Raw genomic sequence first — 13657 nt, forward strand, 5'->3', positions numbered from 1 at the left:
CTAGATTAACATGATGATTGACCACCCTTACTCCCACCAAAGGAAGGGAAAATATCAGGAAATATAATAACCCAGGATATAAAATTTAAAGTGGACAATTCTCAAAACAAGTATCTGTAAACATATGAGACTTGACAAGTGTTTCCCCAAAATTCTTCTTAATAAGCACTTCTGGAGTGTTGTATTGTGTGGGATGTGTCTAGATGTCCCCCCACTATACAACTAATGCACACACATACACATTTGTACATATTAAAGATGAGATCAATATAAAATTCGTAGGTATATTTTTCTTACAATGTTTTAGTCAATGATGGGTTGTCCTCTGGCTTTTATCCCCAGATTTTTGTCTAGTTAGATGTTTTATTTTAGTTCAATTCAAAATATTTTGATAAACACATTAAACACATAGGAGGGTTAACTCCTGCAATTGTGTGCTAATAGTCTATCCATAATTTCTCTCTTTTCAGAAAATATCCAAATATATGGCATTTGTAACTAAGTTTAGTTTGTCTTATAAAATATTTGTATTATTTTTATTAAAGTGTGATGTTTTTTTCCCTGAGTCTCAGTATGTAATATCTGATGTGTTTCCCTCACACGTTTTTCACTCACTGATGTGTGCCTTTGAGCCTGAAACTCACAACATTTCGTTTAGAAATTCTTTTACTTAACAGATCTCAAAATGTAAGTATTATGATCCAACTTGCCAGTTTTACCTCATGGGAGGTGTGTGTGAATATTGCTAGACACGTTTAAGACCCTAACGTCTTGATTGTGATTTACACTTTTCTTATTAAAACTGGTTTCATGCTACAAAGGGCTCTAGACCCTTCTCCAAGTCTGTGTGCTCCAGGAAAATTCCCTTTCAGTTCTCAACTGTCACTTGGCCTCCAAATAAGTCCTTTAAACACAGAAGAAAGCCTTTTAAGAGTGATCTCTGTGGGAAACATATTGCAAATTTCCTTTGATATTGGCGTCTGTTACATTTTAGAGTTGGTTTAGAGAAGAAAACAAAATGTTCCTGTCCTGTCCTGTCCTGGGTCCAGCTGATCACTTGTGAACCACATTTAGATCTTGCTGTACTCTATGTTGAAAAGTTGACCATTACTATACCTGTAGTATTAAAGAACAGTGCCTACAGCTATGTGGTCCTTGGTCCTCATCCTGCTGAACAACTCTTTGGCAGGGTTGTGCTTCTAGGTTCTTATCTCTAAAATGGAAGCAACGTCATACTTGTCTATTGGGTTAGGTTGCAATCAAATGAGACAGGACCAGGTCCACAATACCGGGTTTAGAGTTTGTTCCCACCATTGATGACTATTTGGTGCAAGTAAGATAACGTAGCTAGGTTATTGGCTCAGTTCTGGCTTTGGCATGTTTAGTACGGTGAGCAAGGGGACGGGCAAGGTCCATTGCATCTCATCCTTATAGAATGAAATTCCCAAGATAATGTGTAGGATTTTCTAGGTGGGAGGAGACAGAAAGGATGTCGGGCAGCTAAAATTAGCTTATCACTTCTTCATGTGAGGTAAAAAAGATTTACTCACTGACACTTTTCTGCCTGCCTATATGCTTGATTACCAAAAGAGGGCGCCAGATCTCATTACAGATGGTTGCAAGCCATGTGGTTGCTGGGAATTGAACTCAGGACCTCTGGGAGAGCAGCCAGTGCTTTTAACCTCTGAGCCATCTCTTCAGCCTGGGCTAATTTTAAATGTACCCTAATGAATAAAAAAGAAATTAATAGCTGTGTCCTGTCTCTTCTCTCCCTCCATCTATTTCTCTAGTTCACGAACATGAGTGTGAGGGAGAACACGCCTGTGCGTGTGAAGACGGAGGCCAGAGAAAGACATTTGGTGTTTTTCTCTATTATTTCCTACCTTAGTCTTTCCATTTGGGCGAGCCAGTGAACTCCTGGGATCTGCTTGCCTTTAAGGGGTGCAGGGATTACAAGCGTTAGCAACTATGTGCAGCTTTCTATATGGTTTTAGGAACTGGAGTTCTGGCTCACACACATGCTCGGTGGCTTGGTCAGGGTTTCTATCGCTGTGATAAAACTTCATGACCCAAAACAATTTTGGTGGAAAAGGGCAAACTATGTCATAAAGGGATGTCAGGACAGGGACTCAAGGCAGGAACCTGGAAGCAGGAAGTGTTATCTCATCTCTGTTAAATACGTCTTAAAACTTTCTAAAAGGACTTTTTAAGTTCCTAATGGGCTTTCTTAATTAAATTAATACCAAGATAGCTGTCTTCATCATCAGTATCAGTTTGCGCATCATGTCTTTTTGTCCAGTTGGTTGAAGAGTTCTAGTGAACTGCATACAAACAGGAGCTACAGAGACCCAGAGTCCTGCTTGCAAGGGTAAAACCAAAACGAGGCCCTGAAATGGAAGGAACCTCCTCATAAGGGTGTGGACTCTGTGCTCTCGATGACTTATCCACAGAGCTCTAGTGCTGTTTGGAAAAGAAAACGAAGGGCTGGGCCATTAAAGGCACTTGCTGGTCTTCTAGGTTCGATTCCCACCTCCCATATGGCGGGCCCAAACTGTGTGAAACTCCAGCTCCAGGAGATCAAACAGCAAGGGCACCAGAGTAGGAGCAGCAAAGCACCCGTAGCCATAACATAAGAATAAAATCAAATTCAAAATTTAGAAAGGGAGATGAGAGACCTACTAGGCGCTGAGAGAGAGCATCAAGTACTATATTGTCCTTTCTAGCGATGGGGGCTTTTAGGAAATTATCTCAATCTCCGAGGGCTTGTTCTGTTAATGAAGGTCAGGTGATAGTCCTCCAAACTTCTAAATGACATGCTGGCATTCTCATTTTTTTAATAATTTACACTTGATTACTCTGTCTATAGATCAGGTGCAATTGTGTTCGCATGCACGAGCCTGTGTGTGTGTGTGTGTGTGTGTGTGCTTACTGAGGGTGGAGAGTTGGGAAACACAGGTAGCTCTCAAAGCTCACATCAGCTGACAGTCTCAGCAGAGCTAGTTTCTCTTATTGCACATCTGGTTCTGCCATTACTGAATCTCACAGAGGGAAGATTTCACTTATTAATTGCTTTCCGGTTAATAACAGAATTAAAAATTCTCTGCAGTGATGAGAACAGCTGAATTCCTTATAAAGAGAAGCCTGTGGCTTGTGAATTGATACTTTGGTCATGTAGGTTTTTTTATTCCAAGTTTTTTATTTTATTTTTTTTTTAATACTAGTTATTTTATTCCATACGACCTCCAAGGAAAGCAAGCAGAACGCAAACTAAATTTGTGGTTCGTGTCAGACATGTTCTAACCACTATTATTATAAGGGGATCGTTAACGTCTATTTTATCTCTGTTCTGGTAAGAGTTTGGCTGCAGTCTGAAGAGTCAATTAGTGAACTTACAAAAATTCCTCTTGAAAGTTAAAGACTTATTTAAGTAAGATGAGATAACCTAACACAGTAACTGTAAAAGCTATCTAGCAGAAGAGTTAAATTATCACTGTGCACTTCAGCGAAGTAATTTTTAATCTTTAATCATTTAATATGGCTTTAAAGGAGATTATAGTAAAATGATTTCTCACAGTTTTATTGTAAAAGCAAAACACCAAGACGCGGGCTGCATTCAGATTTTCCTTATTTGAAAAAAAATTCTTTAAAATTTTGTCCTTATTTTGCAAAAAAAAAAAAAAAAAAAAAAAAAAAAAAAAAATCCTTTAAAATTTTGTCATTTACTTTGCATTCTAAACAAGTCTATTTGCACAACAACATGGCGGACTTGAAGGGAAAATGTGGAGTTTGAATGATAGTAACTCACATAGGCTCATAAATTTGAATGCTTAGTTTCCAGTTGGAGGAATGGCCCCAACTGGTGGGGCTGGTTTTTTTTTGGAGGGGGCGTGTTCCTGTTGGAGGGGGCGTGTCCCTGGGGACAGGATTTGAGGTTTCCCCAGTTAGCTCTCATGGCTGTCTCTCAAAATGTGAGCTTTCAACTACTGCTCCCGCACCATGCCTGCTTGTCTGCTGCTGCGCTCCCATACTGTTGGCCATCCACTCAGAAACCATAAAAATAAAACGTTTTCTTTTATAGGCTACCTTGGGTTTGGTGTTTGAATCACATTAATAGAAAAGTAACAAAGACAGAAGACTATCTGGGATTCATATTTTGTTTTGTCTTGGTTTTTTTCTTGGTAACAATTTATTCCCACTTAAAACAAATTGCCCTGCATGTAACGGTAACATGCAACCAAGTTATAAAATTATTATTGGTTTTACAAGGATAAAAAAAAAAAAAACAGTGAAATTCCCCAATTGAGCAAGGCTTGTAAGAATTTTTATGTTGTTGGGTTTTTGTTGGGTTATTAAAACATTGAAAGAAAAATAATTTACAGGAATATAAAGATAAGGGTTGAGTGAGTCTGCCGATAATAGAGAAAGGGGCTATTTTCACAGAACAGAGCCGGTCCTTTTCTAATGTATCATCTCTATTTGATACCGACCAGACCAGAGAATTGGCTTTACCCCCACAATATACTGGTGCACACAAAGCAGTTGCTTTCTTTAGAAACAATAAAGGATTAGGGAAGGAGAATGGAGGAGCGGAGGAAACTACAGGGAAAGGATGCAGCAACCGGATTTTAGCGGCACACTGGGGGATGTGTTCTTTGTCTGAATTCTGGAGTGAAGTCTCAGGTTCGCGTTTGCCGTTGACGCCTCCTGTCTGCTGCGGGAACACACCCATCTCTTCACGCTCCGCTTCCACACCCACAGGCACGTCTGTCTTACCGACCGACTGTTGTCCAATTGAATCTGATCTGTTTCACGACAAACTCTGTTGTTCACAGGAGGCATCCCTAGGATGTGCGACTCTTCGGTGCCCAGAACCACCTGTCCCTACCTTCACTTTAACATGAGTTTTGTTTGTAGTCTGGGCCCTTAAAGTCTTGGCTCCCTGGCGTGTTTCATCCACCACAGTGTGTACCTGAGTGTTCTCGGCTGTTCCTTCACTTATGTAGCCCAGGCTAGCCTTGAATTCAGGATCTTCCTGCCCCAGCTGCCTGAATGCTAGAATTCCCTATGTGCGCCCGCCGTATCTGCCTCATTCTTAAATTCTTTTAACGATAAAACACGAGATTCGGGAGATGAAGTAGTTAGGGGAGGGCTGTGAAAACAGGTGCCCCCACCCCAATCCTGTAAGTACTGTGTAATAGAGTGAAAATCGATTACAGCGTTACATTCAACAATAGGAAAGAGATGTGATTTCCTCTTTTCCATGATTTTGGTTTGGTTCCTATGCTGTTTCAGAATTCGGAGGGGGTGAAATAGCATAGCATTTTGCATTTTTAAAAGGAGGCCAACAACTTCAATAACACTGGATATTGCCAATAATTAGTAGTACTCAATAGAGTATGTAATATAAACACTGCTAAGTTTCTAAATTGCCTTTTACTTTATAATGTATCTAATGGTGTGACTTTCGTACAACTGCTCCACATTTCTTTCCCCTCTATCTCCTTATGAGGTTAAAGGCAAGCTTCTGCAAGATTAAGAGAAACAACAAAGTGACTTACTAAGCCATGAAACAAATGGGTTGGAAACTAAAATTTAGGTCACAGGCAATATATAGAACAGATAATTAAAGGATCATTAAATTACCCATCGTGGGAGAAAAAATAATTTCTGTTAAAGTGCAGTAGCGCTCACCCAGCTGAAAGTGTGGGTTCAGAAGTGGAAGGTCTGTGCTGTGATTCGGAGAAGATGACTAGACCCTTGTCAGCATCAGTGAGAGGCTTGGATGCCTTGAGATTCTAATGGCACTTTATTGGTCAGGGTTCTCTAGAGTCACAGAACTTATGAATAGTCTCTATATAATGAGGTATTTATTGGTGACTTGGTGACTTACAGTCTGCAGTCCAATCCCTTAACCATGGCTGGCAGCAGCTGTGAAGCCCAAGGATCTAGCAGATGCTCAGTCCCACGGGGCAAGCAGGCAGAGTCCCAGAAGCAGGCAGAGAGAGAGAGAGAGAGAGAGAGAGAGAGAGAGAGAGAGAGAGAGAGAGAGAGAGAGAGAGAGAGGGAGGGAGAGAGAGAGAAAGCCTTCCTTGTTCCAATGTTCTTATGTAGTTTCCAGCTGAAGGTGTATCCCAGATTAAGAAAGTGTGCTTTACCTGGATCTGGGACTTGCTTGTCCCAGATGACCTTGAGCTCAGTGATCTCCTTGCCTTCGTTTCCTAAGATTCATAGCCTCTATGCCTCAGGATCAAGATCAAAGGTGGGCCTCCCAATTCTGGATTGTGGTTCATTCCAGATATAGTCAAGTTGACAGCCAGGAATAGCCACTACAGCCACCTTGCAATTATAGTTTCATTCCTGGAGAAATGCTATTTTTACCCAATAGGTCTTCATCAAAGAATAAATACTTATTTTACCCAATAATTCTTGAGCATCCATTGGCGATCACATTTAAGAAAAAGCCATATTTTAATGATGTGAGCCACATGTTGAAAGTTTGTTTTCAAGACTTTACCATAACATTTGGTTGCATACTGGCTATTTCTTTTTTCTTGGTCAATATTTTCCCACTGCTTTGTATTGTTTAGGTCATTAGCTTAGCCTTTAGCTGTCGTGCCAACTTCTTGCTTGTATTCAGTGTTTCTTATGAAGCTTCTAATTCCTACTGTCTGTGAACTGCCCAGTTTCCGATTATCCCATGTCAGAGGGCTTCATACATTAACAAAGCACGGGATTTTAAAATATATAAATTGCTCTTCATTGCTGTAGACCCCCTGAAGGAGAACATTCTGGAATCTCAATCTTGCTTCTGAGGTTTCCTGGCAACAACCATGACTTATGTTCTGCAGCTGTTAACCCTGTACAGCAATTGTGACGCTTCCGTGTTTTAACCTGGTCCTTAGTCTCAGGTCGTATGTAGATCTCTCTTTTACCAGACTGGATCCTTCTGACCAATGATTCTCATAGTACACTCATGGCGTTTGTTTTTAATGCTCTAAACTAACCTTCACAGGTGAAGCATTTAGAATGATTTTATGACCGACTCTAGATGGAGCTTTCATAATAGTAACACCAGCCTTTTTTATTTTATTTTATTTTATTTTTATTTTTTTTAACAAGATGACTGTAAGGTCATCCAAAACATGTGGCAATGGGAACACATATCCAGATGTCCCGGGGCCACCTTTGAGCCCCCGTCCTCTATACACTTATCGTCTTCTCTGTTAGAACACAGTGAGCTTCTTCAAGGAAAATTCATAAAGTTTATCTCTACCTCGACAGCATTTAAATTGGCAACAATAACTCCAGGCTGATTTCAGAGTCATTTGAAGTGTTACTTAATATTTTCGTATGTTGAGATATTTTAAATATTTTGTTACAAAAGTTAGGAAAGCGATTGAAAGACCCACAAAACAAACTACTTTGCTGTTTGGTGTTTGTTTACTTATTTATGTACATGTTTATTTATTTATTTATTCGCATATCTGTTTATTTTCCTATTTATGCGCCCCTTTCTCTATTCATCTGTTTCTTTATATATTTATTTATATATATTATTTCATGCATCACTCACTCTTCTCATTACTGTAACAAGCTACGTGACAGAGTAACATAAAGAAGGGAGGGTTTATCTTGGCTCATGGTCAATGGTACAGACCATGCGCCCTTGGCTTGGTACTGTGGGTAGGAAGGCATGGCCACACTGTATTCACAGTGAAGAGGCAGGGGATGATACATGTTAGTGACAAACTCCCCTTCTCCTTTTCCTTCAGCCTGGGACTCCAGCCCCTGGAGTGGGGCGGCCCACATTAGAGTGAATCTAGCCTCTATCGAACCTTTTCAGAGTCACCCGAGTAGACAAAGAAGCCTCCAAGGGAGGAGAAAATCGAACACTGGAGTGTATGTAGTTTGGCCAACCAACCTCATGTAGCTGAGAAAGGGAAGGACTAGGTTTTGCTGTGTTTTACTCTGTCATCCTCAAAACCCATCTTCCCCTATGGTTTCCTGCTTTGAAAAGTTTCCAAACCCAAGTGGAAGCATCTAACTACCACGTGTAGTCAGTCTCTGGCTTTGAGGACATGATAATAAACTTAACCTAGATTTTGCCCGTGAGGAGCCTGTAGTCTCAACAAAGACCACTTTCCTCCCCAAGCTTCAGAGTCACGTTTTTTTCTTTAGAAAACTTATTCCTTAATAAAGGCCACAAAAACACAATTTTAGTGCCTGATAGATCCATAAAGCTGTGATCAAGCTGATAACAGAATGAGAGCCTCCATTTGGAAAGGATGGGTACATTGTGAGCAGTCAATCCACACAATTTCATCCAACACATAGAACCATCTTAAACTGTGCATTTCTAAAGGAGACAGTGAGGCTCACAGATGAGCTCTTTAGCTAAGGCACTAACTCAGAAGCCAAAAGAGCAGGTTTCAGTCCTATCAGGAACTTCTAGCTTAAGCATTTCCTATTAAATTTGCAATCTCAGTGGCTCACGGGTTAGATCCTGGTTGGTTGTCTGGCAGCATTTTAAAAACAAAGCCTTCTCCAGGAAACAGATTTATAGGATGTGAACTTTACTATCATAGTCCAGGTAGATTAATAGAGTCTCTGTTAAATTAACTCACCGTGCAAAGACATAAAAGCATTAAGTAGCAATACCATTCTAAATTTTATCTCTTACCCACCTGTTAAAAAGTTCTGCCTCCCCTTTCTTTATAATTCATGGCAACAAAATTCTAGCCTTAGCTTCTTAGCATCTACTCTAGTTCAAATGTCCTTCTAAAATAGTTATCTGGAAGGATTTCCTGGCTTGGGACCTCGTGACATAATCTTGAAGACACATCCCATATAATGCAAAGTCTGTGTATTTGACAAAATAATAGGTGACAACTATTGTCTTCCAAGACGGGCATTGATACAAACTTTTAATTCACAGAGTCATTTTGGAATGATTAAGCTTATAAAAACTGAGGAATATGTTGCATTTGGCTTATCTTTTGCAAAGTGGATAATAAGTTGCATTTGGATTTTTTTTTTTGTGAAGCTGAAAGTCATTTTTCTTTATCCACAATGTCACCCCCTCCTTTTAAAAACTGTGACCTGCTTCTTTGCAATCAAGTTGGTTATTACACTGACTACCACTGCCTCCAGCTGTTTCCTGTATGCTATCCTTTATTTCTAGGAGAAGAAAAAACTCTAAGTAGGAGTCTAAGTTGGAAATGGATCTCACATCACATCCTGTCTAATTCACAGAATATGCCTTCATCCCTTTGGAAGCTCTGGAGTTTGACCCTTTCTTTGTGTTTCCCCCAAATAACGTGTTCTCAAAAAACAACAGTCCTTTGGGAGAAGTAGCCCAGCTTCTTTAAGAGGCATGAATCAGTACTAAAATCTGTTCTTTTTATGTATCTTGAGTCCCAGGAAACTGACCTGAGATGGCGCTCAGCCCATGGGAAGTGTTCTTGGCAAATACACATATGGGGAAGACACTGGGTAGAGTAGGGGATTGCGGCACAGTTATAACCAAAACATAGTCAGCTGAACTGGAGGCTTGGAAGCTTGATATTGTGTGGCTCAAAGTTAAATTTTGTTAGGGCAAGGATCTTGTCTTTTATATCTCTGCATTGCCAAAGCATTAGATGCAAGCTGCTCCAGGAGTTGGTGTGACCTTGCCTAAGGTAGCACTTATTGGGGAAGTGAATTTGAAGGAAGAGAGAGACAGCTGGGATCCTGTAGCTGGAGAATAAATCTGTCAGTGTTAATGATGGGATCTTGGCAGCACAATGTATCACCCCTGACACCGGTGCTCATGAAGAGACTACAGTGATATCGATTAAAGCCGGCATCTCAAATTGTTCAAACCATTCATCCTTCTGATAAACAAATGAATGATCCTGATATCAATTACCTAAACAAGGGGTATTCTAATAATCTACTTTCTTCCCCTATAGACTAGTTAAGTATATTTTCCCTATATACCTGAGAAGTGTATCTCCTGAAGCTCGGTGGTAACTAAGAACTTTTATTTCTTTTGTCTTCCTCCACTCCGAACTGACTTTTTCCGGCCTCCTATGTCAGGAGCCCGAACTATAAGATTTTCTGATAATTTATGGTGAAAAAAATCAAGTTAAAATCTTCAAGGTGATATTGTGATGCTTCTTCACACTTACGTGCTATGTGATATCCCACGCTAACTGCTCAGAAACCAAGAGATTGATAAGTAAACATAGAATTAATGAATATTTTTTTCTTTCACTGTAGAAAGCTTCTCCTAAAGAAAATATTCAGCATCCAAAGTAAATAGAAGGCAGAACCCGGTTCTGTTTGTTCAGAAAAAAGCAGTAACTCTTTCTAAAAACTATGTATATCTAATGTATACGATACTTACCAGAGTATTAAATTGGAGGTCACATGACACATGCTGTCACAAAATACATGTCAGATAGGAATCTTGATTGATCCCCCTTCCCAATTTGAGGCATTTAGAAAGAGAATTCACTGGGATGAAAGGATTCATTTTAAAACAAACAACAACAAAAAAACCCAGTGACTTGTAAGAGATCAAAGAGGGACTATCAGCAAAGTCAGTTTCTCTGTGAATTTTTAAAGGTACCTGGCCTTCACTAAGGGCTTCCTGGTCATAGAAGTTAGGGGCTTAGGATAGACGTGAGTGTGGAGCAATACCAACAGGCAAATCGCTGTCAGTTGCTGTTTCCCTGTACTGGAAAATAAACTAAGGGATTTACTGATCCTGGGATATTGAGATGCTTGCTATTTTAGGTAACGCCATTCTTTCAGTTAATTATTATTATGGATTAATTACATATCTATATGGTAAGTGCGACTTTATTTGTATAATATGTATAATTGCGCCTGTCAGGGTATGCTTATTGGAACTAGAAAAATTTCTTTTTTGTTTTTTGTTTTTAACTTTGATTTGAGAGACTAAGGGACAATTGATGGAGCTGCAGGGAAGGAGATGGATTCATTAGCTTGTACAGACCTGTGCTGGTTGAGCTTATTGGCTAGGGATGGGGGTGTGGCAGGGGCGTCCAGTGCCAGAGCTTAAGAGAGCAAAGATTTCCATTGTCAGCCAGAACACAGTGAAGGTTAAGCAGGGGACATCCTGAGACATTCTTAGACTAGGGTAAGCTTGCGCCTTTGATTAAGACGTGTGAGAAAATGTGGAACTGAGGGAGGTTCGATGTACAAATGGACAAGTTATTAAACTTTAAAAAAATAACTTTGGAGATCATTCTTGGCCACTTATATTGTGAGGTCGAAGCATAAAGCACAGGTGGATGTACTTTGCCAACCTTAAATCATAATGAACGTGTAGTCAGTCACACAAGGAGAGGCAGAAATATAACATGCATGATCAAAAGAAGAAAACTATGGCTCACGGTGCACATCAGTCTTCCAAGCTGCTGCTGACGAAGAGAGAGCCAGCTGTAAGCCTTACACATGTCTAAAATGGTGATTTCGGCAGCCATAGGAACATTACATATGTACTAAGGAGGCCCTGGGATAAACAGCCGCCACAACAAACTGCACGTGTTTGTCCCTAAAAACGAAACTTGTAAATTGAGTTTCAGGAAGAAAAAGAATAATAAAGAGGTGGGTTGCAAAAGTAGCTAGTCATGGAACCAAGGAAGCGCATGCTCATGAGTGGGAGGAGAAAATACTCAGTACTCTTCTTGAATATGGAGGCTAAATGGTATCGTGATAGTTAATATAGCTATAAATTAAAATCTATAAAAACTTCCAAGGTTAAGGACCGAGTGCACGGCTCTTCATTCACTGAGATTTGAATCAGATTTGAATTTGCTGAGATAGAGACATCAGAGTTCTGCTTTGCCAAGGTCACCTTGAGAGAGCATCCACTTGGAGACTCAGAGATGCTCAGAGGTCGTTTCCGTCCCTGTTTGTCAGTTCTGCAGTGGAACTGGGCGAGGGATGAGAGCACACAGCCTTTGTAAGAGCTAGGGTCATAACACTGGTATGGTTCTGCGTGCCAGCCTTGCAGGCTATCTGCTTCTTTCCCATGGAGGTTGGGAGGACTTGGCTGGTATTGGGTGGCTACTGTGTATACTCAGTCTACAGGCATTCCACCAAGCCAGAAAACTTGCAGTTCTTTTGAATCTAGGGCCATTGGCTTATAATTAAATTAAACCCTGCCTCTAGTTCTGGTTGACATTTCTTCCTTTTCTGTGCTATGAATCTAATCTTGGTCTTCATGCACATAAGACAGACTTTACCACTGAGCCATTTCTCTATGCCCAGAAGCTCTTTATTGTTTGATTGGGCTGTGTGTTTCATTGTGTATTGTAGGTTGACTTCAAACTTACTATGATCCTCCTGTCTCAGTCTTCCAAGTTCTGGTATTTCCAAGTACAAGTCACAGTGCTTGGTTTCCTTTGGAACACTGGCTTTCAACCTTTCTAATTCTGAGACGTTTTAATACAATACCTTATGCTGTGGTGGTCCCCAACCATAACTTTCTTTCCTTTTTTAAAGATTTACTTATTTATTATATTTGAGTACACGGTAGCTGTCTTCACACAGACCAGAAGAGAGCATCAGATCTCATTACAGATGATTGCGAGCCACCATGTGGTTGCTGGGAATTGAACTCAGGACCTCTGGAAGAACAGTTGGTGCTCGTAACTACTGAGCCATCTCTCCAGCCCCATTAAATTATTTTCATTGCTATTGCATGACTGCAATCCTGTTACGACTCTGAATCATAATGTAAATATCTGATAGGCGACCCCCTGTCAAGAGGTTGTCTGGGTTGAGCCCACAGGTTAAGAATCACTGCTTTGGTGCCCCCTAATGACTAAATCGATATTCTCTCTGCTCTTCAGGTTGTGTTCTTCTTTGGTGTAAATATAGTTAGCCACCTCCTGGAAGGTTTCTTTATTAGTAAGTTGTTTGATTCTGGTTGTTTATATGAAAGTCATATTGTTCCATAACCCTGTTCTGAAATTGCTTCAGCCCCCTTCACGTTGGGCTGTAATTATTTCCAGTTCTGTCTTTGATAAGAAATAATTCTTATTGAATAGTTGAGAGTAGTAACAACGACAAAATATCCCACTTATAAGATCTATTTACTTTCATTTAGTGGCTTAATGACCTCAAACTATAGTTCTGTGACAAGTAGAAACCTTGAAATACCTGCCTAAATCACACACGATTGGGCCTTGACAACTTGCAAGAATGCAGTTAGATCATCAAATGTGAGCATTTATTTTTGTAGAAACTGTATTTTTCTCTTTCTATAGCTACTCCACACTCATTTTTCCTTTATCCTTTAAATGATGATCTCAGCTGGACAGTGGTTAGCTCTGGTGTGAACTGTGATGCAGTAGGGAGGCCGAGGTACTGGGATCTCGAAGAGCTTGAAGCCAGCTTGAACTCACAGTTGCAGGTCAGCCTGAGCTACAGAGTGGAAACCTGTTTAAAAAAAAAAAAAAACAAGGCAAATGAGAAAGTTTAATTAACAAATAACTAGATTAGAGTAAATCGAAATGCTCCATTTTTTTTTTAGATTTGCAGACTGTCGTGTGAACATTGGAATCATGCATCCTCTCACTTATCACAGTGTTCTAGAAGCTTCCTGATACTGCTCAGTGTGGAGGAGGTGTAAGATGGTAAT

At 40.1% G+C, this 13657-nt stretch overlaps 1 protein-coding gene across 2 annotated transcripts in view; it reads left to right on the forward strand.

Moving 5' to 3' along the window:
* Positions 1-13657, forward strand: part of GRM1 (glutamate metabotropic receptor 1) — a gene marked incomplete at both ends in the record, with an annotated part of 351560 nt that overhangs the window by 36269 nt on the left and 301634 nt on the right. The gene's annotated exons all lie outside the window — the stretch shown is intronic.

The sequence above is a fragment of the Micromys minutus genome, assembly GCF_963924665.1.
Source record: "Micromys minutus genome assembly, chromosome: 30".
Taxonomy (NCBI): domain Eukaryota; kingdom Metazoa; phylum Chordata; class Mammalia; order Rodentia; family Muridae; genus Micromys; species Micromys minutus.